A 27,120-nucleotide genomic window follows, 5' to 3' on the forward strand; every position below is an offset into this window, starting at 1 on the left:
GATGTATAGATGGAAAAATCAAGGCACACAATGATGAAGTCACTTTCCCCAAGACTCCAATCAAACTTGCGGAGACTACATGATCTGTACACCTGATTGGCTAAGACTGTAGGGTCTGTCTACCACTGGAAAATCCTCTTTGTTTCACCTCAATTTTGGAAGAGGTTAACATTGTGTCATCTATGGTGACACTGGAGTCCCAATTTGATACAGTGCCAAGAACACTGAGTGTGTGCTTGAGAGAAGCATTTGGACTGATTTCAATTGTTAGGTACTTTTGAAGGGCCCTAGTAAAGATCTCTCTCTCTCTCTCTCTCTCTCTCTCTCTCTCTCTCTCTCTCTCTGTGTGTGTGTGTGTGTGTTATTATTGTATGCATATCTGTGATAAAAGCAGCCAATGGAAATTTAGGCCTTAATTTAGAGAAACCCTGTGATATCCCTACTTTCTCCCTTTCAGATTCTGGATTTAACTCTGAGACTCATTAATCAATGCCCCTCACCCTGTCTTATATATATATATATATATATATATATATATATATATATGTGTGTGTGTGTGTGTGTGTGTGTGTGTGTGTGTGTGTGTGTGTGTGATTATATAACAATTCACCCTTCAGTTATAGCCTAAACATGCATGATAATTACAGTCAAGTCAAAAGAATTAAAAAAAACCTGAATTCAAATGTTTCCATTTCTGGAAACATCTCCCTCCCTCCACCTCCACCCCCATAACTCCAACACCCTTCCCACACTCTGCATACACATATGCAAAATGCATAAGAAGCAGTAGACTAGAGGTCCAAAACTTCAGTGGCCTCAGGAGATTCAAGTGTACAGTCAAAAAGAAAGGGGGTAGAAGAAGGGTGGGAAGGAGGGACGGAATAAGGCAGGGAAAGAGGGAGGAAGCAAGGAAGGAAGGAAGAAATTAAGGAAGGCAGGCAATTAAGCTCAGCAATTAGTGGCCACACCCCTTTTCTGTGGACAGTTACATGTGACTTTAGTCCTTCTACAAGAATTGCAGGGCACACACATCAATAAGTGCTGTCAACAGGAGACCTCAGCCTCTGCCACAGTAACTTGAGCAAGGCACAGACACAGAGTCCATACCTGTTTTAGAGGGAACCCTTAATTGTATAGTGTTGAAGTTTAAGTACTTTTACAAGGACTGCATCCCCACCTGCTTTTTCTTCCTCCATAATGGTTCCAACATCTGTTTCACTGGGAGTGAATAAAAGGACATCTTTCTTTCTGTTTTGACCATTTTCCTATAGCACTGGGGGCAGCAGTAGGTTGGTCCTGGCTGAAGATGGGTGGCTACATAAGAGCATCAAACCCCAGAAGACATTTGCTATCACTGATACTCACATTCTACACTTAATTCTTCAAAAATACACCCCAGCTTCTATTATGGAGGACATTCACCCTTAGCTCATGCTGTGTAGAAGTTGCTATACTCAGTTCTGGGTGGTCTCTGAGTTACCACCAGAGTCAACCACACAACACCAGCTGCCAATCATGATCTCTGAGCTACCACCAGAGTCAACCGCAGGACATCAACTGCCAATCACAGTGTAGCCTCATGATTATCTATTTAGCTAACTCTTCAGTTTCCTTCCTAGTCATACCAATGAGTTCCTGTCAGTCTAGGATATTGTTATAGCATTTGAGCAGCTTCCTTTCCACTGTGATATAGTAGTAGAAATAATGGAAAACTATAGAAACAGTATAAGCCTGGGGCTGCCAAGCAGTGCCACTGGAAAGGGAACTGCCTGAAGATGAGGTTACACAGAGCAAAATGGTGCCAAGGATCTAGGGGAAACAGAGGAAGCTTCAAGTCTTGGTTACATCATGTCAAGACTGAATCCAACCGCATGGGTAGTTAGAAACAGCAATGTTCTAGTTACAAAAGGGAATATATACTCCTTTTTCAATAGCTTTACTAAGCTACCATTAACAAAAAATGTATGCATTTAGGAGGCACGACTTGATGCTTTTATACATATAGACAATGTGTAAAGGTCCCTGTGCTCCCCTTGTCGGCTCCTCCAATACCTCTGTGTAGTTACCACTTGCCCACATGCCTGTGAGCTTATGTGTTTGGAGAAGATTTCACTTAAGGTTCATCTTCCTAGAACCACACATGACTTGTTAAACCATCATCATCATTTGGCATTTTACTTCCCCAGAGCAGCTTCACTGTGCATAAATCAAACTTTTAAAATATTTCCCCTTTCTTTTCCATTTCCTCTATTTTTTGGTAACAGTGATAGAACCCAGGACCTCCTGCATGTTAGTCAAATGCTCTAGCACTGAGCTGTACCCTCCACTCTCTTTTTACTTTTCATTTTGAGAAAGGATTTCATTTCACAAAGTCATCCAGGTAGGCTTTGAACTTGCCTTTGAAATACTCCTGTTTCAGTCTTTTGAGTAGCTGAGGTTATGGACATAAGCCATCAGGCTCAGAAATTGCATCTTCCCTATGGTGGTTTTCTGTCCCTTAAGATCTAAATGACCCAACGTGTGTGTGTGTGTGTGTGTGTGTGTGTGTGTGTGTGTGTGTGTGTGTGTGTGTGTGTCCATCCTGTGTTGTTTCATTATAGAACTTAGGTACTTTTCTTTTCTTGGGAGAACCATAGAACCTATCCTACAGAGTCTGGGTTAGCAAACCAATGATAGAGCAACCCTGCACCACTGCTTATTCTTGTTAATAAAGTTTTATTGGGACATAATCCAATAAATGGGTTCATTTGTTTAACAAATTGCCTACACTGCTTTTGTACAACAAACACAGAGTTGGTCTGTTGTGACAGAGACCATATGAGCCTCAAAGTCTAAACTATTTACTGTCTGGACCTGTGCAAAAAAATTTTCAAACAGCTGTTGAAGAATAGCATTAGATATGAGAAACCCAGCTAAGAAATCATTATTGTACACAGAGTTTTGGCAGGATATGAAGCTAACAGTCACATAGGAGGAGAAGAAAAGGGACATATTCTGTCTAAGCAAAGGAGGGGTACTCTTGGCTGCTCCTCCGTATTGGCAGTAGTGATGGTGGCACAAAGCATAAGTTAGGATCTCTCTTCTACAATTTTCTTCCCTCCACTAGATTTGTGATTGTAATCTGAGATGGAAACACACACACACACACACACACACACACACACACACACACACACACACTGCACAGCACAGACCATCCCTTTTACTCACTGGTGCTCAGAGGACAAGTTTAGCAATATCACCCTTCATCTTCAGCTTTGTACTTTATGTCAACAGGTCTTAAACAAGTATGCATACTCCAAGGAGATTTAAGGCAATGACAGGAGACATTTTGGTTGTCATGGCTCAGGAAGGCTATGCTCTTCTTCTCATTTAGTTCTTGGACACCATTGATACTGCCAAGTCCCAGTAGTGTACAAACTCCCAAAGGGCTACCCATGGGCTTCAAAAGCTAATAATAGGGATGTCTAGAATTCTTGCTTTGCATGTACTAGACCCCCTAGTCTATTTAACTTAGTAATCAGAAATGTTTCTTCTAGAACTAAGAAAAAAAATGATTCAACACCCAAGGCACAGACCATTCACAGGAAAGCAAGGAGCTAAACTAAGACCCAACTTCCCCTTTCATTTTGTGAGAGAGTCATCTGCTTCAGAGGTCAGCTGAGTCTGCAAATGAACACACCCCTCTCTGTAATATATAGCTCTGCACTCCAACATATTTCACCTCCTCCTGTGTGGAGGTTAGGATGTAGGATACCTCTGACTCTGTTTTCCAGATGCAGAGGTGACCCTGGATACTTGGTGGCACAGCAGTATGGGAAACCTCTGTGCCAGTTCAAGTTTGAGCTCTGTCTTTAGAGTACTCTGAACCTGTCATAGGAAAGGCAAGGACCAGCTAAGAGTGTCTCTGGACCCAGAGCAGCAGAAGCTCTCAAGATCTGTACCACTCTGGCAGACACAGTTGTCCAGTTATGAGAACCAAGTCAGTGAAAACCAAGTGGACAACAGTTAGCGCCCAGGTACACTGGGGCTCTGAATTGCATCTTGGACCTGGAGGTCTCAAACAGATGTTGGCAGGACCCCCTACAGTTACTTATTAACACTGACAGCTGCTCCAGAGAGACCCTAATTAATATTCCCAACATTTGCACTTTAGGCTAATTACAGCTAATATTTAATTAAGATCATTGTACTTCCTATGGAAGTATTTTTCACCTTCAAATGACTTGAGAGATGTCTTTGTTCCCTCCCTAGTGATGCTCCTAGGTTCTCAGCTCAAGCTGAAACACATTTTCTTAGAAAATTACATGAATGGTAAGGACACTCTTTCTGCTTCAGGTCAGGGCAAATTCCAGGTATGTGAACCATATCCTGGTAGAAGGCTAAAGCCACTTTCCTACATGTGGTGGTGACAGGTAAAATATTAAGAGTGTTCTGGTTGGACAATCATTTCCAGAGGCTGCCTCTCCTATACCACTGCCAAGCCCCCACTTTTCCCTAAATAAATGGAACAGCCAGAGAGCTCTGGATATTTGCAGTCAGGGTGCTTGTGGGTGTCCCTCCTTGACAGGGAGGTGACTCTGCTTTGCAAGTATCCCCCACATCACCAGCCAAGCACTCCAAGAGCTTGTGCAAACTTCACATCCAATTTCCTCTGCCAAGACATTCTTAGGTTGCTGCTAAATATAAGGAAAGGGGGAGGGTGGGTGGGAAGAGGTCAGGATCTCTCATGTTTTCAAACCCACGATGCTGAAGAGGGGAGCTGTGTGGAATTGTGGAATAAATAAGGCCTCCGAGGGTAAATGTTGAAAAAATTTCCTTATCTTCATAGATCAAACTTCTCCATCAATCAGATCAAGTCAAAACCTGCTCAATGACATGGAATCCAGTGTTACCCAGGATGCTCCACAGTGCTTCTTACACTTGTTTATCAAGAGCAAAAGGATTATTAAGATGCAAACAAATCTTATTCCTTAAAGAAAAAAATCCCCCAAAGTCATTTCAATTTAAGTATTTTACTGGAGCATGAAATAGACAGAATATTATTGCTATTTTAAGACAGGCGGCATAATCTATTTAGCTTCATGTATGCACACATTCACTGAGCCACGCCTCAGATGCAGAGTACTTTCTCAGGCACCAGAAACAATCAATGTTGGCTCTGAGATGGACACAGGAGATGGAGTCCTGTTTCTGTTATCCTCCCCACCCTCCACCTAGCCCCATATATCCTCTTTTAGCTGTGCACCAATCGGAGTGGTCCAGCAGAACTCTTCTTAGAGGAACACAAGAACAAACAGTGGCAGCCAGGCTGACTTTGCAAAACATGTTGGCTTGGAAACTAATGTGGAGCACATTTTAGTAGAGAAACAGTCATAGTTCTTCTGTGGCATGAGAAGGGAAAGTGACTGATTGCATAGCTGCCAAGGTAGACTGGAAAACAACCAAATGTTTTCCTGAAGGTGTGTGTGTGTGTGTGTGTGTGTGTGTGTGTGTGTGTGTGTGTGTGTGTGTATGTGTGTGTGTGTGTACATGCTTATGTGTGTGTGCATAGGTTTTCTTCAGCTTTAATAGTCAAACTCCCTTCCTATTTCTTGCCCTAAGTCTTTTTCTTAAACTACCCTAGCTCTTAGAATGTCTTAGAATGAAGAAGTGCACAGGAATTGTCAAGAACTAATGAGCCTGCTGATTACACATGTCCACATGGCTAAAGAAAGCATCTGCTTAACCCAAGACCCTCCTGACAAGACAAGCACACACTGGGGTAAGCTCTCTGGAGGAGCCCGCCTATTCCCAGTGGCTGCCTGCAGTTTTCAGTCTTTCTGACAGTTTGTTTTACTTGAGTTCAGCAACCTGGTCTGCTCTGATCTACGTCTTTGGCAGGAAATTGCACATATTCAGAGAAAGGCTCCTGTGCTGAACCGAAACAGGCTAAAACACGCCATGCCCCAGGGGCAATAAAACAAAGAGGAAAAATGCAAAAAGACACCATTAACCTGATGGTCCCTAGGACAATCATAGACCCATGCAAAGAGCACCTGCTTCCCCATCCCCTTGTACACACACACACACACACACACACACACACACACACACACACACACTCCACAATACTCCTATCCTTTCACCAGGCATAATACAAGATGAAAATTGTCTTCCAGAAATACCAGACTTAGCACAAAAAAAAAAAAAAAAAACAAGGCAATGCTTCTGCTCCATTCAAATCAGTTTCAAGTGAAAATTCAAAATACCTGCTGCACCATGCTGCATGCTCTCTCCTCCATAAACTTAGCAGCTGTTCTAATCCCACACCACGGAGCATCTGCCTAAAGCAAGCCTCGATGAGGAGCAAGGGTGTACAGGCTGGGCACTGTGAGAATGATCGGGGTGTTGACGGAGGGGGAGCTGAGGCTGCCTGGCTGACCTCCCCCTCAACATCTGACTGCATCCAAAACCAGCCCCAGATGGGACTCTTCTGCAAGGGAGGCTTGGCCCATCAATCACAGATCGCTCCTCCTCTGGCTGCTGCTCAGGGTTTTAGAGTGCACCACTGAGCAGATGATTATGTAGTGGAAGGGAAAACACACACACACACACACACACACACACACACACACACACACACACACACACAGAGCTCCACTACACTAATAGCTATTTAAAAAACATTAGAAATGCTATTCTATGCATAGCCTGGAGCTGGAATTTTTCATTACTAAACTAAATATATGATATGCAAACTTATAAAATCCACTGGGAAGCTTGCTACTATCTTATTTCATTTTCTGAGAAAGGAAGGAGGAATGTTTGGGGCTACAGGGAGGGTGATAGGAGGAAGATGAAGGAGGCTCAAAGAGATAGAGATAGTTACAGGTAAATTAAAAAATACCATTATTACCATAATGGGGCTGGGGAGATGGCTCTGCTAGTAAAGCATGTACCTTGCAAATGTTAGAACTGGAGTTCATTTCCCTGGAACCCATGTTCAGAAACAAAAACACCCAACACAGTGCTGTGTGCTTGTAGTCTCAGTGCTGTGGAGCAGGAGCAGAAGCAGGTTTCTGGGATTCAAGCCTAGCCAGTTTAGGCTATTTGAAAATTTCTTGGCCAGTGAGGGACCAGTGAGGGACCTGTCTGAATAAAGAGGGTGAAGAGCACCCAAGGAACAAACTTAAAGTTGTCTTTTGGTGTACACCATTGGAACATAAACACACACATGCCCAAGTACAGTTCCTATACATACATAAGCGTGTGTGTGTGTGTGTGTGTGTGTGTGTGTGTGTGTGTGTGTGAGACAGACAGACAGAGAGAGAGAAAGAGAGAGAGAGAGAGAGAGAGAGAGAGAGAGAGAGAAATTAGCATTCATATGCTCATATACAAACACATGCACACAAAATAGCAAAAGAGTATGTGAAATATCTGTAATAAAGCTATGTGGCTAATCATGAATTAATCATATGATGAGGTCACCAGAGATTACTGGACAGACTCTTGGCAAGCTGGATGTATACCTTTAGGTAAGCTGCTGCCACTGGATGCCACTACTGACTTCTGTGAAATGGGAACACCAGAGTGATCTTAAGGTATTATCATGAAGACTAAAATATTTTAAACATTAAGAGCCAAATTTAAATCAAGCAAAGAACACCCAGAATGAGGCTCATGGGGTAAATTAAATTATCATATGGTTTCATTCGTGTGTAGTAAAAATGGCCTGAATTGCAACACTGTCCCTGTTTCTGTCCCCATACAACTTAGATAAGCACTTTGCGTGTCTACATGCTATCAGTGAAGGAGCACACAGGACACCAGATCCCAGCCATGATGCATGCAATGAGAACGATCATGCATGTTACCATGGAACAGCAAAGGGTTCCTGCTGCCTCCTTGCTCCTTCTGTCTCTTTCTGTGTCATTGTTTGATCTTCTCTTCCAATGAGTAAAAATGAACGTCATATACAACATTCCCTCCTGAAGTCTCAAAGACAATTTCAGTGCCCAAACCAGCCTCTTTGTTTAAGCTGCAGATATCTGATTCTTCCTTCTTTGTTTAAACCAGAACAATCAGAGAGGAATGTCAAAACAACGTCAGTTATATTTGGCCATGTCTTTCCTGCTCATCAAAAAAGGGTCCATGCACCTTGGTTTTTGTCTGAGTGGACAGCTGCTTATCACTGACACTTAACTGTTATCACTGACACTTAACTGTGAAAGGAGCTCCTGCTTGAATGGAGGGAGTGGATGGGGATTCTGAGGTGACTCCCCTTATACTTAAATTATGAGGGAGGAGGTGAGGGCCAAGAAAGCCTGGAAGACTTCAAGTCTTTCTTGTGCACTAATTCAGGAAACTCCTTGATGATTGATAACTTTTTTTTTTAAAGTCCCCAGTTATCTGGCACTGGAAAGAAAATCTAAGATAAAAATCATTCTTGCCATTCTTACATTTTTAACTGCACCCAACACACCAACCAGGCAGCCAGGGTTAAAACCAACAGCACCCAGGCTCCTTAAAAGGATGTGCTGGTTGATCTCTCTGAACTGCTTACTCTAGAGAACCCAGGTCTGTCCTTGACAGACTCCAGCTCAGCATGTGGGGACAGTGATTCCTGTCAAGAGCCAAGTGTTCCTTGTCCTTACTGATAACTACAAAGCCAAACTTCTGTCCTCCAACCTGGGAAAGGGTTAGGGAGTCCAAGGTGGAAAACTCACTGGGAATGTTGATGAGAATTCTTAAAAAAAAAAAACACTATTAAACAAAATAACCAAATAAAATAATGAGCTTCTGGCAGAATCAATCAACAAACTAGTGGACACTGACTTGGGATCATCAGGAATTAGGGGATTCTTTCCAAACCATCAAATCACAAAGGCCTGCAACAAAGCTGCTGCTTTGGAATGGCAGAGGATGGGATCCATGCCAAGCACTGTCATGGGGCTCCCCAAACATGTTGGTTCACTGTACTAACAGAAGACAGGTTGCATCTTTCAAATTGTAGGTGTGATACCTTGTAATATAATACTGATGAATGGTGGTATCACCCCAACATTTGTGTGTTCATACATACATAGATGTAGACCTCAGAGGTCTTCTTTAGGGTATCGTCCTCTCTTGTTCTTCACCTTAGTTTTTGGAGATAAGGACTCCCACTGATACTACAGCACCTTGTTTTAGCTGAATTAGCTGGCAAGTAAGCCCCTGGGAACTGACCATCTCTGTCGCCCAGTGCTAGGGTAATAGGCATATGATCCACAGTTGGCTTTTGTGTGCGAGCTGGGGGTCTGAACTCCAGTCCTCAGGCAACTATGACACTTTGTCCCTACCTCCCAGCCCAAATTTTCTTGAGCATTAACTGCACCATACATTGATACTGATGACAGAAGATTCAACAAAACATTGCCTTAATATTACCTCATGTGCACATGGTGATCCTCATTGTGATGGGACATAGAAGCATTCATGCTCAGGAAACTAGTAAGCAAAGGTCACCTAGCCTGTCAGATTCCTATAAGCGTCATTTTTAAATAGTAAGAAAAAAATACAAAGCTAACCTCCACTTGGCCAACAGACAGGATTTAGAACCCTAACTCTTCCAGCTTGTGGAAAAGCACCTCTTAAACTGAGTGCTGGGATGCTCGCTGCTCTTAGGTCAAGAGTTCACAGCAAAGCAGCAGCAAAGACAACAATAATCCATACCAGAGACTCTGGGGAAAGCAATTTGTTTCATCTCACGTCCCCAGCCTCTACGTGGAAGCTCAAGAGGACAGAAGCCATCTCGCCACGGCTGACAAACACCAGCCCCAGAAACACAAACTGCCTGAGTGGGCGGCAGGCTTGCAAAGATGAGGTGTCATGTTTGCCAAATGTTCCAGCCCGATTTTTCCATTTGGAGTTACAGAAGGCAATGTAGAGGTTGTTTTTCTCCACTTTTTAAAAGTTAGCAATCATCAAATATTTATGGCACTCTGTTCAAGTCAGGAACCTAGAGAAGGTTGTTTCAGAGGTGCTATTTCCAAAGGAGAAAGTGCATGTTTCTTAAAAGATTAGTAGTGTCATGAAGGAAGTAAAACTCCAGCTATGAGCATTAAGCACTTTAGAGGTAGGGTTCCTCATCCTGCTCACCACTCTTCCAGGGCACAGGGGATCCAGCCTTTGTCTGTAGCAAGCTTATTCAGGCAAGTGAGATGACAGTCCTATAATTTTGGTTACTAGAAAGGGTAAGGCAGGAGATAGCAAGTTCATGCCAGCCTGGCCTATATAGCAAGACCTTGTCTCAACATAAAATACCGAGTGACTGCTAAGCTTATAGCTCAGTTAGAAGGTGCTTGATTAGCATATGCAAGGCCTTGGGCTCAATCAAACTGTTAAGTTCCCTGAGTTTAAGAATCTCTTCTATGCTTTCATACCTGTTGCCTGAAGCTTCTTGGGGTGTGACAAGCACACAAACATACATGAACAGACACACACATACACATTCAAAATGTTTACTGGATTGAGAGCTGAGTCATACTTCTGTCTCTATATACACAGAGACATTCTCTGACCTACACAGTAGCTAGATCCTGGTAAATACTATCCACTGCTGCTCTGAGCTGGTGAATAACCAAAAGCAGTACTATGGGATGTCTTGTTCCAAAGACAGAGAGTGTACACTGGATCTGTCTATATTCTACAAGCTACCTATAGAATATTGCTTTTCATGACCACAGGCAACAGGCAGAAGCTGCATTCCTTGAATACTGCCCTACATACTACCCAGTCATTTGATGGGAGCTCTGTGAGTGAGCAGTCTTAACACACCCGTCTCAGACAAGCAAGTTAAGGCTGATGCTGGAAGGTGATACAACCAGACTCTGTCCACATATGCCTCTCTAATGTCTACAGTTGACCTCTGTGTGCTCTGACTAGGAATAACAAGTACAAGCATATTTTTAACCTATTCAATGAAAAGTATCTTTAAAACCTGGAAAATGTCTCTAATTCTAAGGCAAAGTAGGAGGTTACGAAAAAGTCATAAAATTTTATTCTTACCATCTTACTAAACTCCAAAACTCAAGGTAGTTACTGATGATGGTGATGCCACTTAAAAGCATTAGTAATGATATAATTAGAAGTTTAATATATATATATATATATATATATATATATATCTGCCATTGTCATAAATGATATAAAAATGTCACTCTTTTGATGCAAGCCCACAGCTGTACAGTATAGGTACAAATGTTACCTTCATTTTATAGATGAGGAGCTTAGAGATACCACACAAGTTCTCAAGAGATCACAGCAAAGGTGTGAGAAAAAAGTTGATCTAATGCAATTACGATCTCAGAGCTTACTCTTATAACAATTATCATCTTTAATGTTTTAATTTCAAATTAGTAGAGAGACACAGAAAGTTCTAAAACAACATTGATGAAGGTGGTTCTTGTAAACCTCTACTCAATGTTTCCTGGGGAACTTCTTGCCACTTTGATGCAGTGTCTGAACCCGGAAATGGAACTGACATGATCATTCCTTTACACTGCTGTGGATGTCATGATAGTGATGTCAGAGGATGTTCAGGGGCTTTGGCTATTATTCCATCAACCCTATCATGCCATCACCATCTATCCCTGAGTGACAGAATAGCCCACCACTGTCGTGAATATGGTCATGTGGACACAAAGGCAGATGAACACACAGCAAGTAGAGTTTTGCAAGTAAACATTGGGGGAAGTGCTTTCAGAAGGGAAAGGACAGATAAATTGCATTCTAAATGTTTATTCGTGTATCATGTGAATGTGTGGGAGCACATGTGCCATGGTGTGCATGTGGTGCTCAGAAGACAACATTGTGGAGCTCATTCCCTCCTCCTCCTCCTCCTCCTCCTCCTCCTCCCTTCATATGGGTTCAGGGAAGGAATTCTGATCATCAGGACTTCACAGTAAGTGCCGTTAACTGCTAAGTCATCTTGATGGCCCTGATAAATGTACTTTAAATAGTAATTCAGTAAGAATTGTTCTGTCCTGAATATGAAGGACATCACCATTCTAGAAAGATTTTCACAATCTACCTCTTTGTACCAACCCCACCTCTGTCACCGTCACCACCACCTCCACCGCTCTCATTACTACCACGACATCACTACATCAGTGTCAACTCCACGTTCAACATGACTTGAAACCACCTCTACCATTGCTAAGCCTGCTATAGTGAATTCTTTCTCCTTCACTAGCTTGTTGGTTGCTAGCATGCAGATATGATTTGGGGACAGTAACAATGTCACCTATGCATTCATAGTGAAAAAGATTGTGTGAATGTGAAACATACTTTTTAATTAAGAAAAAGGGAAAGCACTCAGACAAAAATCAAGTAGTCTGGAAGGAGAAAAGTACCAGTGTGGGTACTACTGACTAGAAATGCCACCAAAAAAACCCCATCAGATTTCTTAAGTCACTCTGATGAACAGAGAAAAATACATTGTTGGTTGATGTAAGGTGTAACAAGCTATTTCATCAAACGAGAAAATGGTCATTCCACATACAATAAAATGCATGTATCCTTTCAGATATATTTCTTCATATTATATACTGTAAACTTTTCTAACCATCAAGAAAGTGTATGCCACATAGCCATGAATCAACATTTCTTCTTCATTTTCAAGCAAGCCCATTTCAAAGCTGGTTATATAAATACAATTATTATGTGAATTTCATGAAACATGACCCAGCTAAGGCTCAACAAATACCTCAGTAATTGTTAACCTCAATTATCCACCTGTTGGAGTCCATCATCACCATGGAAAATAATTTCTGCACATGTCTGTGAAGGATTGTATAGATTTGGCTAACTGAGGTAGAAAGACTCTGTTTAAATATAGCTGACACCATTCCATGGGCCGAAGCCCTAGAGTAGATAAAAAGTAGACAGTAAGCTAAGCACAGCATTCATTTCTCTCTGGTTCTTGACTACAGATGCTATGTGACCAGCTGCTTCACATTCCTGCAACCATGACTTCCTCACTAAGATAGACTACAACCTCAAGCCATGAGCCAAAATGAACCCTTTCTCCTTTAAGTTGCTTCTTCCAGGGTGTTTTGTCATAGCACTAGAAAAAGTGATTAAGGCAACCTACCATTCCCATCCTATCTATGAGGAGATTAATAAAAGTAAAATTTGTTTTTATTTTAAATAACCCAATTTTGTCCCATTAATATTAAAGGGCTCTCAAAAAACTATATACTACCTAAGGGCAGGAGCTTGTCACAAGGTTCTTTTATATTTCTCTCTTGTTCACCTGCAGTTTGTAATCAAGGTGTTTGACATGATAAATGTCAATTGGCTGGTATTCACCTCACTTGTGGAAAAGTGTCTAATCTGGTTATTGCAACAGGGAAAAATGATAAAGTATGACCTTGTCTTTCACTGTGCATTGCATAAGTTTTAGTCTCTTATAGCTTGCCAGCTAGGAAAAAAAAGACTGTCAAAAATGAATTATTATCAGACATAGAAGAAACGAAACCAGGAGCAACTGCCAGGAGGTGAGGCCTATGACCTAATCCACACAACCCTTTACAGCAACTCACTATTCCACATCTTTCTAAGGTGTAGCTAGGGGCTACATTGAACTAGATAGTCATGGCCCAGATACCTCCAAGATCCAGCCAGGCCCGAGCCCAAAGATAGACTTGGAATTTTCCATACAATGGGATACATATCTTGAGAGGAGGAAGGGAAAGAGCTCCAATGGTCAAGAATGCCCTTGCAAAAGAGTTGATGGCTAATCCTGGAGCTGAAGAATGAAGAAGAAATAGAATAGAGGATAAAATATCTTGACAAAACCATAAATGGAAGATAGAAGTGATGTTAAATGGGGCAATGTGTCTCACATATGGAGTGGCAGAACAAATAGAAGGGATGTTGGGACTGTCCTCTGACATACTGGGCTGACAGTACTGTACTGTGAAGATTTTAAAGGTATGCATGCCTTATGCATTTTTGGATCCCATTCATTCTCCCGGTAACTTTCATACAGGGAGTAGGGGAGGAAGGAAGCTGAACATGGACATTATGACAAGCTGACAACTGAAACACAAAGTGCTAGGCATCCATGTATCAGAACCAAAGGGGACCAGAACTTCCCGGACTTTGCACATTCAGTACACCACAGCTGAGCATATGCATGTCAGTAAATACAGCCCCCACTATTTTTCTTTTCCTCTTATTTTTTTCAGTAGCAATTGTGAACCCAAGCCTTTGCACAAGCACTTCTCTACTCAGCTATGGCATGAGTCCAGTTCACTATTTTTAAAATGTGTTCAGTGGGACTGAGGAAATGAACTCCATCTTCCCAAGTCCTGTAACTAATTCTGCTCCTACTTCCAGTACTTCTGTAATCCCACACACAAGCCAATGCACCAGTTGAGATGGGATCTATGCTGATGATTCACACGGGGTTGATCAGTACTATTCTTCTATAGGTGAGGGTATTGGTCTTTTGAGGACACCTGCCTGTTGGAATGCTGAGCAGGGTGGGTGGCAGAGGTTGCGAAGTATGGGGCTTTACTGACTTAAGGGGGAAGAGTTTTGCACAAAATTGAGGCAAATCCAAAGGAAACCCAGGTATTTCTACAAACTTAGAAAAGGTTTGTGTTATTGGCAGAGAAGATGGAAGCAGCCCAGAATTGAGCAATTTTGTTCAGAAATTAACAGATAGAGTCTAGGCAAATCATTGTGTGCAACCTATAGTGACATTCTAGTTAGAGCATCTAAAAATTCCAAGACCACAATGCGTAAGGAAACAGGGGCCAGTGGAAATTCAATTCGATTCAAAACCATCAGAGAGCAACAGTAATATTTTCAAACCTGTTCATGCAGTGTGTGTTTGCACAGAGCATTCTGTCTGTGGGAATCTTTGCTTCCCTCACTGGATGGTTTGTCTCATTTGATTACCAATATGTCTATCTTCAGGATGGATGGAATAACCCTGGGACCTCTCTGTGTAGCTGAGATGTTCTCTTTATATTCAGCTATTTTATGTTCACCCACTTGACTTAAATTCATCAAACTTTCCCTTATAGGTTGAACTGTTTTACACTCAAAGTTACCTATTGATGTTGGGGCCAGTAAAGCTGCAGTAGTGGTTAGTGTGTGTGTACGTGTTTGTGTGTGTGTACGTGTGTGTGTGTGTGTGTGTGTGTGTGTGTGTGTGTACATATGTATACCAGTGCATGTTGTGGCTAGAGGTTACTTTGAGTGTCTTCCTTTCTTACTTCTCCATCTTTTTTTTTTTTTCTTACACGGTTGTTTCTCACTGAACTGGAATTTCACAATTGGCTAGACTGGCTGGCCAGAAAGCACCAAGGATCCTCTTACCTCTGCCTCCTTTGTGCTGGGATTACAGATGCATGACACTGTGATCAGCTTTTTATATGGTTCCTGGAGATGAACGCATGCTCTTGTGGCAACTAAGGTACTCCCTAGCACCATGCAACTGTCTTATGAAAGGGAGAGATTTGGAGATACAGGCACTCCTAAGGAAAAAGATGCATGAGGATGAAGGCAGAGGTAGGGGTGGGTGATGTTTATACTAGCTGAACCATGCCAGCAAACCACAGGAAGCTGAAAGAGAGGCCCAAGAGAGATTCTTCCTCATACTTCTCAATGAAATAGCCTGGCCAACATCTTGATTTCTGACTTTTGGCTTGGAACACAGTGAGCCAATATATTTTTGTTGTTGAAATCACACAATTTGTCATTCTTTATTATGACAAACTTAGGACACTAATATACCTACTATGTGCTACCCTTGGACAAAGTGCTGAATGAAATCACTCCCTACCTCATCAAGCCTAAGGTTTCACAATAGAAACAAAGCAGCAATGTAACTCAGTTAAGGAAGCTGCCAGACTCTTGGTTACACTTCAGAGAAGCAAATTGGGGCATAGGGCAATTCTACCATGACTTCATTTGCTCTCTGGAGAATAGCCACTGTTCTGCAGGTTGAAATGTTTCAGCCTGTGAAATCTGTTCAAGTCTGTAACTCTGTACTAATGGAACAATAACTAGCTATGCAGAGGTATCAGATAACACACATGGAGCTGGTCTGAAACAAGGTATGCTTTGAATGTAAACTACACACAGAGGAAAGTGACTTTGTGCAGTGATGATAATGCAAACCAGTTCTAATGTTTTTATCATGATCATATATTACACTGACAACAGATTACATACATGAGACTAAATAAATAGTTACATATGAAGCTACATTTGATTAAGTAAAACACTAAAATCAAATGTAACTATTTCTTGTTTACTTGTCTTAATGTGGTTACTAGAATATAATCTTGAAGTTGACATTTGCGGCTCAGGCCATATTTTCTCTTCCTTCTTTCCTCCCACCTTTACCCTGTTTACATTTTCCATTCCTTCCTTAGTGCTTCCCTTAGTGTTTATCACTGGGATATACCTAGATTACTTTGTAGTTGAACACTGGTATATATTTCCACTGGTTTAGATTCTATAACTTGTCTCTGAACTTGTCATTGGCAAGTCCATTATAAAAAATGAGACCAAACTCAGACAACTCACATGTGAAGCCTGGGCTCATCACTACAGCCACTTGTCACCTTGGCACCAATGGTGAGCATCTCTGTAAATTCTTTTATGGAAATGCATCCAGTGAAACTGTATTTCCATCCTATACCTCTCTGTTATCCTAAAACTCCCCTGTTTTTCCTGACTATCTCTGCAGAGCTGAGACATTAACCCATAGATAGCTTTCATAGAAGTCCACTGTATTCATAATGCAAAATTTCCTTTACTAGATCTGACAAAGCTCCAAAGCCTCTGAGAACCTGTATAAAGTACCTAATCTGGGACAAGAGAGGTAAAAGGGCTTTAAAAGCTCATTGTAACTCTGCAAGAAATAAAGTGTCTAATGTTTATACTGGGCATACTTCTGAAAAGATGAAACATACTCTGAACAAATATACTATAGAGTACAAACATTCCCTGTGTATGAGGTCAGAAAAGATCCATTGAACACACTCCAGTATGCAGACTGCTTAAAGCATCAGCAGACACTTGGAGTTACATCTTACTCCACAAGGCCATCAACTGAATTGGATCATTATCTAAACCATATAGATACATGTTAGCATGTCATGAATCAATGTATTTGCCCATCCATTACGTCATTCATCAATACATCAGTCCAATCATTCATTCAATCATACATATATATATATATATATATATATATATATATATTATATATATATCACTGCTGAAGAATGCTGATAATAATTATACCTTTATTTATGGTGGTAATGACATTGTACAACAATATGCATTCAAGTTTGAGAAAAAGTCCTGAATTATTAAATCTGAATGTAGACAGATTACTGATCAAAGTGTCACAGTTTACAAGCACAGACTATTACAGCAGCAAAATAGAAGGCTCCAAATCTAGACATAAAATGCATCAAAGGGCTCATGAAGGCTCTGTTGAGATGAATCTTGAGAAGCATGAATGAGTTGGAAGAAATCTAACATAAAGGAAAATCAAACATATTGGTACCAGAGCATAAAAGAACACAGGGAATAGGGATGTGTGAGCAGTATATATGTGCGTGTATGTACATTTATGATAGAAAGTTAGCATGTACTGATAATAAAAAACAAAGTTGAAGCTATAAAGAGAAACTGGAAAAATAAGGGCAAATGGCTTGTATTTGATGCTTTAATGGGAGGTCTTGGAAGAGTGTCAGAGTTGCAAGTCGGACTTGTGTCTTAGAAAGTCAGCTGGGTGTAAAGCAGCAATGGGCTAGATAGGATGGCTTCAGTCATACATAGGGCAGCAAATATGGATGTGGCAGTTCGGGAAAGGAAGAACACCAAACAGGCAGCAGCCCAGGGTTTCAGCTAGTACCAGTGTTTCAAAGAAGGCTAACTTCCTTATCTCTTCTGTGTGCAATGCAGGGTACTCTGATTTTGAAATTATTTCAATAGGATCCTAGGATGTTCTCCTCCTAAAGTAGTATAGAATTTAGAGTAAATCATGAAATACACTGTTTTGTAACTTGAACTTTGTTTTTAAAAATACAGAGTTTTTCTGTGTTGCTCAGGGTTCAAGCTATTCTCCTGTTTTATTCTCTTTGATATCTGTGATGACAGGTGTCTGTTACCTTGTCCAGTTTATAATCTTTTCTAGTGAGATCACTAATGATTTAGACTTTTAAAATAGATTATTGTTATTATTATTATTATTATTATTAACTTTTACTGTTGAGACTTACATATATTCAACAGTACATTGTCAACAAAATGTAACCCAGCACTTAAATGCATAATATAATGTATATGATGTTTAGGCAGGAAGTGGAAAAATTGATGTTCTGGCAGCAGTTGTCATCCTTTATAAAGCCCTGTGTCCCGAAATGACTCTACCTTTCTTATGTCACTGAATGCTCTTAGAATCTCAGAGGTGGAGATCACAACCCCATTGAAAAGATGAGGATACTGAGGCTCACTTATTGGCATGACATTTACATGGATCTAGAACATGAACCTGTCATGCATGCTCCTATTACATCTGCTGCTGAAGATCTCTGGGATAGTCATATTGGTCTCCCTCTATGTAGAGATCCTTACTAATAATCTAAAAACTGGGAATGGAGCCCAGTAGCAGAGTACTAACTTAGGAGGTACAATACCATGGGTTCCATGCCTAGTACCTCATAAAGAGTCAATGCTAATTTACATGAACTATTTTAAAGAGATTCTCACGATTTTCAAGCAAATTATTCCTTGAAAGGGCAAAGTGTAAGATAAAAGATAATAGAGTTACTGAAATGAAGTGGGAAGGAAGAATGATATTTCTCATGAGTTCTAGAATGAAAAACTTCTGAAGAATAGAAAGCCTATTGCTTGAATCGGGAATTCCCTTGAGTGAAATGCACAGTATAAGTGGTACAGCCACCCCAGGTTTCAGCTGACCTTGGTGGAAATGGGGTTACTAACGGCACATGTTTTGTTGGGTCATTCATAAAACAAATTAGGTAATGCCCATGAATTTCTCACCACTGCTTAAAATAAATCAAGCATTTACTAAATGTATATGTCAAATAATCATGGCATCCTTGCTGTCATTATTGCTACTATTTAACTAAGGAAATAAGTTGGATGACAGTGTACACTAGGCAAAGAAAAAGTTTCCAAAATAAAAAAAAGAAAAACTTCATCAAAATTCAGCCAGAGTGGAAAGGAGCAAGATAAGGGAGTAGAGACTGAGTTTGAGTCATCACACCCACGATATCACACTGGGCTTGGCAAATAAAATACCAGCGTCCAACAGCGTGAAGGGCAGAAATATGCCTGTACTGCACCTATTGGGATAAACTTTGGTTCTCATTCCACTTGAGTTTTTTTCATTTATTTGTTTTTTGAGGCAGGGTTTCACATACCTCAGACTACCCTTGAATTCATTATGTAATGAAAGGTGCCCTTGGACTGCTGATACTCTCTCCTACAATCCAAGAATTGAGTGGGTAGGTACAGGAGGGTCCTTGGGCTTTGACTAGCCTAATTGGTAAGTCCCAGTTCAATTAGAGATCCTATCTCCAAAATAAGGTGGAGACTGATAAAAATAAAATATCTGAAACCCACCTGTGGCCTTTGCAAGTGTAATGCTGCTATTACAGCTGTGTGCCTCTGCACCAAGTTTTAATGTGAGTGATGGAGATCTGAAATCAGGTCTTCATGTTTGTGTGGCAATCACTACCCACAGGAGAAGCGACCCAACACTATATGCTATAGTTCTGAACATCAGAGATCCAAAACCCCTTTCAATGGCATGTACTCAAGGTGTCACTAGGAATATGTTTTTGTTTTCCTGTAGACTTTCTGGACTATTTCCATTTTGTTGCCTGCTAGAAGCCCTCTAAATCCTTATTTTGTAGCCTCTTTCTGCAGTCTCAAAACAAACCAGCTTATCTCTGCTTCCTTTAGTACTTTGTCTTCCTCTCTCAATCTAGCTGGCACCTTAGCTCCTTTCTTGATAGGAATACTGTAATTATATGGAGCACACCCAGATGACTCAAGAAAATCTTTCCATTTTGATATCTGTGTTTTAATCACATAGATGATATCCCTTTTGCCATATATAGTCACACTGCTGATTCTAGTGATGAAGATGCAGCTCTAATGGAGATTATTTCCAAAGCTGTCCTAATGCTATCCTGAGGATGAACAGAGTGCAAAACATCCTGAGATAATGGAGACACAGCAGATCTGTGATGTCTGATGCAGCCACTATTTGTCATGTGTATCCTCTGAGTGTCTGAAAGATGCATAATATAACTAAGCAGTGGCATTTTAATTTCATTTACTTTTAATCTATGTAAATAGCTATATGTAGCTAGAATCTGTCCTATCCGACAAGACAGTTCCCTGGTAGATGACAGTCAGCTCCCATCATGTCACCAACAGCTTCTATAGTCCCAGGAAATGAGACTAAAGGATGATTATAGAGAAACACCTGATCCCTTGTCACATAGCCATTTAAGGATAATCGCATTGTTAGGTTGACAAAGGCAGAATAGTTGACTTGGATACCCAGGGATGTATTTAGCACCGTGGACAGAAACACAAAGCCTTCTACTTATTACATACATGTCTCTCTTCAGTTGTTAATCTGCATTCTGCTGGAATTTCTGCGATATTCTACCTAGTAGATGAATCTCAGATGAGTTTTATGCCTGCTTAGATCGTGTTTAAAATGACAAATTCAGAATGTGGTCAAAACCATACAAAGAAGTCAGTTTATTATAGAGCTTTATCACCTTTTGACATGGTAAATTTAATGCTGAGTATTGAGTTGGATTCGTGATATACAAGCACGGAACACAGGTTCTGGCTGCTGAAAAGTGACAGAGGCTCTTGTCCTATAATAACATAGGCAATATTAATCAATATTTAGAATGGCAAAGAAGAGACACAATGAAGTGGTGGAATGAAAATTAACAAAACGTGGAAATCAATCAAAAAAGCAAGCAATTGCTAAAACTTCATATTCTCACTAGAATTTTTGCAAAATAAGAAGAAACAATGTTCCATTTGTTATCTTTAAATTGTTTGGAAACAAATACAGTACTATAATAATTGTTAGTGTGTGTCATTTGGTGTATACATGTGCATCACAAGAAGGGATCTTTGGTAGACGACATGTCCCAGTGTTATATTACATATTGAAAATTAAAAGCCAGACACAGGCATTGTATTTATTAATTTTATGTCAACTTGACACAAGCTGGAGTCATCAGAGAGGATGGAGACTCAAATGAGAAAACACCCCCACAAGACCTGGTTATAGGTAAGTCTGTGTAGGGCATTTTCTTAATTAGTGACTGATTGGGGAGGGTCCAGTCCATTTTTGATGTGCCATCTGTGGGCTGGTGGTCCTGGGTTCTATAAGAAAGCAGGCTAAGCAAGCCTGGGGAAGCAAGCCAGTAAGCAGCACTCCTCCATGGCTTCTACAGCAGCTCCCACCTCCAGGTTCCTGCCCTGTTTGAGTTACTGTCCTGACTTCCTTTGATGATGAAGAGTGCCATGGAAGTGTAAGCCAAATAAATCCTTTCCTCTACAACATGGAGGAGGAGGAGGAGGGAGGAGGAGGAGGAGGAGGAGGAGGAGGAGGAAGGCAGGCAGCAGAAACCATCATCCATTAAAGCTTGACCATGACTATACATGAAAGTAAAAAACATTAATATAGTTTCTAACGGAGTTCTGAAATCAGAGAAGCCACCTATTTAGTTTGGCTAGCACCATATATGTGGCTGGTCCAGCTTTCTAAGATGCATTTGCTTATGATAGGGGAAAGTCTCTTAAGCCGACTGAATCGTGAATTAAAAACAAAGATGTTTCCAGTAGTAAGATAATACATTAAGGCCAAGATCAAGATTACAGATCGTAGAAAAACAGAAGTGAAGGTCTGAGAGTCAATTAAACAGACTGGGAGTGCTGGCATGGGTAAGACCTAAGAAAGAAAATGGTGCATCACTGGACAACCAAGAGCATCATCAGACAACCAAGCATATAACCAGACAATCAAAAGCATAGCCAGACAACCAATTACAGGTGGACTGGTGGTTCAGGAACTGGCTTCAGAGAAACAAACTCATGATTTGGACATCATAATATAATTAGCAGCCTGATTACATTATTTTGGGGTCTGTCTGGTAGAAATGAAGTGGGGAGGCAAGTGACAATGATCTGTTTCTTTGTGCCAACAGAATTACTAATTGATGGGTCTTTGTGATACTACCAAGGGTGCAGTGCCATGATCAAGAGGGTTTTTTTTTTTTCTGCAGCTCACAAGGAAATTAGATACTGATATGACCTAAGGTCGCATGGGGGTTCTCATGATAGTAAAGAATCCTATTGTGAGAACAAAATGGTCTGAGAACAAAGGAGGAGCTATTTCTGCAGGACAGTAGAATTATGCTATAATTACCCAAATTCCTCTTCTCTGCAACATGGGAACTTCGTATCATAAAATCCATGAAAAGATAGTGGTTGAGGTGAATTAGCATCTACTAAGTTCCCACCTTCAATTAGAGTTGGGTAGACTAGGATGGATGGCATTTGCCTACCGTCTTCTCCAAGAAGAGTTTCCTTATTCAAGTTAATGGGAGTTGAAGAAGTTATAATTTAGTGCAGTTTAATTCTTATTCCTCTAGGACAGGAAAATGAAGAACTTGGGCTCATTATTTCATGTCAGATCCAACCCCTTCAATTAGGAAAGCTGCCTGGTAGGATCCAGGATTTGAGCCACACCTTCTGAAATCAGCATTGCAGATGATCCATTGGAGGAGGCTCAGATCACAGTTTCTGAAAACATAATTTCACAAAGATGGAGCTCAGCAGAGTCCTGAGTCTTTGCAGGCCTTCCTGAGCTAGCAGCATCAAGACCAGAATCTACACAGATATTCTAAGTGTCTGGGTGCTTGCTGAGACAAAGTGTCATTCTTGTCTCCATAATGAGAAAAGCATCTGCCTTGAAGAAGGAGAGAAAGTCAAATCAGACATTTCTGCCAATTTATTTTGGTTCAGAAGATGGATGGAAGTTCTGCAGGCTCCTAGAATCAAAAGCCAGCCCCTTGGCCACGTGGTGAAAATGTTCACTCAAAGAAAATGGGACACAGAATTAAAGCGAAAGAAAAAAACAGAAAAACTCTGGGAGTCACAAACCTGTCTTCTCATCCACTTGAAAGAAACACTGTGGAGAAAGACAGATGTGTAGCATGATCACTATAACCGCAGAGCTGAAATTCTCAACTGGCATGATGAATTTAAAGGCACTAGGCACGTGTTGTTGAACACAAAAATAAGGTTTTATCTCAGTGTGCTACATTGCGTAGTATGCACAGTATGAATGATTCTGTTTTTTGTAAAGATTGATTTTATTTCTAATATGTGTATGTATGTGGGAGGGTAGGGACATGTGTGAGACTAGACAGGATGTCAGGATCCCTGAAGATGGAGTTCCAAGCACCTATGAGCAGCCTAATATGGGTGCTGGTAATAGAATTTAGGTCCTGTGCGAGAACATAACAAGCTCTTTTCTGGGGAGTCAACTCACAAGCCCCACAATTCTAAGCCTCAGTTTTTCCATTTTCAGGTGGGAGAATGACAGAAGGCACTATTTAAATGCACAGGATTAAACATGCTTAACATTAGAAACTAGAATGCACTAGGATATTAATAAATGTTCATAATTACTAAACAATGTGAGAAGGTACCTCAGCCAGTTACTTGCACTCATGTATGTTTAACCAATGGCCTTTTGAACACTTATACAATACAGAAAATAAAAACAAAAACCAATAACACTTGCTAGAGGCTTCCTCACACTGACTCAGATGATAGGCCTATGAGACACAGAAGAGCAAATAGTAAGATGAGCAGTAGAGTAAGATGGGAAGAATGGAAAAACTATACACAAAGTGAGACAGGCATGAAAAGATAAAAATATATTCACAGGATTGTTTATAAAGAGATAGCTAGACAAATGCTTGTAGATGTACAAAGAGATACATAGATAGATATAAGGAGTAATAGGTTGGTGGATGAATGGCTATAAATATGAACAGACAAATTCAACTATATACAGATACTATGAATTATTCTCCATCTATCCATAATCCTGCTTATCATTTATTGATATTATCTTCTACCTATTATTTTTCGCTTTAATTTTCTTTCTTTGACCCATTCTTTCTATTCTCTTCATCCATGCATACATATATGCATCCATGCATCCATCCATCCATACATATCCCTATATCCATCTGTTATCAATCTATATATCTATGCATGTATCTATCATCTATGTCTCTCTCTACCAAACATCTAATATCCATCCATCCATCCATCCATCCATCCATCCATCCATCCATCCATCCAGAGATGCATCCAGCTAGCTTCCCACTAAGGAAGAGAAAGGAAAGGAAGAAATCAATAGAAAGAGAAAGAACCCTTATACATCAGTGCCTTTTACCAGCCCCTGAAACTCAATCAAGGCAAATGCCTGCACTGAGAGGTGGAGCCCCTCCTGCCTGAAGGGATTCATATATGCTGCAGATGAAGATGTGAGGGGCCCAGCTCATCAATCACCATCATACAGGGATACAGGGGCCAGGCAGAAGGATTAGCACTACAACCTGTTCAGCTCTCGTCCTTCTAATGGCATCTCTTTAATTAAACATCACCTCCAGTGCTCACTTCTGCAGAGTGACCTCTCTATTCACAAGGTTGGCTTCTTGTAATCTAGGCTCCTGAGTTAATTAGAAAGGGGGCCTTGAAAAAAGAAATCCATTTCAAGGGTGGAAATGCCTGAACAGAAACTATAGGAAGCTGCTAAGAAATATTTGCCTTTCCCTGGTATTGGCATGGATTGTTGAATGGCTGCTAGAGAGCTGCAGCTTTCATCTACATAGGACTTCTTCAATAGAGCTATCCTGGTTCTTAGATAAGAGGCTCCTGGGTTCTCTCTGTGGTTAGTTAATAAGCACTTAGGCAAGCTTCAAACCATTGTTCAGGATACTCTGTTTGTGTTGAGCAACTGATAGCACACAGTAGTAGCAAATTGCCCACAGTTTGTTCTGACTGTGGATCTGCACATACAGATAAGTGGGGAAATGCAGTGGATTCTGTTTGTCTTTGTGCATGGGAATATGGGCAGGAAGGAGGTGGTGAGTGAGATCCCAGAAGCAATGAAAAAAGTCTTATTTCAGGGACTTCTTCATCCAGTAATTTCATTCCAGGCAAATTTCTTCATGCGGGGTGTATAACATAGTTCTCTGAATGCCTTGGGGTGTTCCTCTAGTATCAGAAGTAGGAAAGTGATGTGTAAACACATTGGTCTAAAACATAGTGACCTATAAATGTGAGAAGGACAAAGGCAGGGAATTGGACAATAGCAAAGGCTTGTGAATGAGGAAAAGTGGTCAGGAAAGAGGAAGCTTTATAGACATCTCGGAAGTGATGATTTTAGGCAATGTGGAAGGACAAATCCAAGAAATGCCTTGAAGAAGACTGTGTGTTTGCAATGCCTATAGAGCAGCAAGGAGACAGAATAAAGAGAGGTGACCACTGGGCTAAAGAAAGGCCTGGGGACTGGATGCTGGAAACTGACTCTTGTATGCATTATCCCATATTAACTGGCCTGGGTCTCTCCCTTGCCTATTGGGTCTCATATCAATGGCTTATTTCTTAACGTTGGCTATGCAATAGTAGGCAATCCCAATAGTAATATGGCAGATTCTTTCAGGGTGGACACCAGCCAACAGGGTCATCTTTTGTGAACTGTATGCTGGGCATAACATACCCACAACCTGTATTTTCTCAGATCCTGTGGGAGATGCTATTATTAAGCCCAAATCATGGAGCATGGGTCTCAGAAGAGTAAAGTGCCTAGTCCATAGTGAGGGAGTTAAACCAGTGTAAACATGTATGCAAAAGAGAGAAATCCACAGACATACAGTAACATTGCAGCCACTCAACATGCTACCTCAGAATAGGCATTGGATATTGTCTATATAAAGAGCCACATGGAGAATGAGGGAATGGCTTTGTGGATAAACCTGAGGCTGATCATTCGATCCCAAGTACCAACATAAAAACAACCAGGCAGGCATGGTATCCACCTGTAATCCCAGCATTTGGGGGTCAGAGATGGGGTATTCCTAGGGAAAATCGGGTAGCTAGACTATCAGCAAGTTCTGGGTTCAGTGAGATACCTTGCCCTAAGGAGACAAGGATGACAGGAAATGAAGAAAACATCAGATGTGAACCTCTGGCTTCCATGTCAGTGCATGTACATTTGTACAAATGTATGCCAGCACAATTGAGGCTATGCATATATACATGTACTACAGGCATCATACACATATGTGCATGTGCACACATATGCACGCACACATACAGGCACACAATCCAGATAAGATACACCTTAGGATTTTTAAGTTATGAATTTCTGTTGATGTACCTCAGTTTTGGGGTTGTAACGAGAAAGTATCTGTGAATGATATGTAAATGAATGGATATTGCTGTGTACCATTAATACATTATTTAAAAGACTAGATGGTGGGACAAATTTGTCTCACAGGCTGATACTTAACCTTTGGGTATCCATAAGATTGATTATTAATAATAGGTAATATATATATACATACATATATATGGCAATATAATACTATTTTCATATAATGATAAATGAGTATCATTTAGATTCACATAGGTTTATATAGGATAGCCATCTGTTTAAAATTTCTTCATATAATCCTGAGGTTGTGACTCTTCTATGACCCTTGTAAAAAGCTCTTATATGAGAGTTGAGAGTGCTTGTCCCCAGGACAAAGTCTATAACCTTAGTTTTTTTCACCTCTTTATCTGATACTTTTTAGAACTAATGAAAAGCACAAATAGGAGGTTACGAAATCCAGTTGGATTTGAGGGAAATCTACTAAAGTCCTTCTGAAAACATTATAGGGCAGCCTACTACTGTAGAAATCTCCTACTAAACATGTTAATCCATTTGTAATCCCAAGAAGAAAAATGAAAGCATGAAGTAAAATGCAG

The 27,120-nt window shown here is 40.7% G+C and overlaps 1 protein-coding gene across 5 annotated transcripts in view; it reads right to left on the reverse strand.

Annotated features, from left to right (window-relative positions):
• Rbfox1 (RNA binding fox-1 homolog 1) overlaps nucleotides 1–27,120 on the reverse strand; it is a 356,901-nt gene that overhangs the window by 167,347 nt on the left and 162,434 nt on the right. The gene's annotated exons all lie outside the window — the stretch shown is intronic.

The sequence above is a fragment of the Cricetulus griseus genome, chromosome 7 (assembly GCF_003668045.3).
Source record: "Cricetulus griseus strain 17A/GY chromosome 7, alternate assembly CriGri-PICRH-1.0, whole genome shotgun sequence".
NCBI lineage: Eukaryota > Metazoa > Chordata > Mammalia > Rodentia > Cricetidae > Cricetulus > Cricetulus griseus.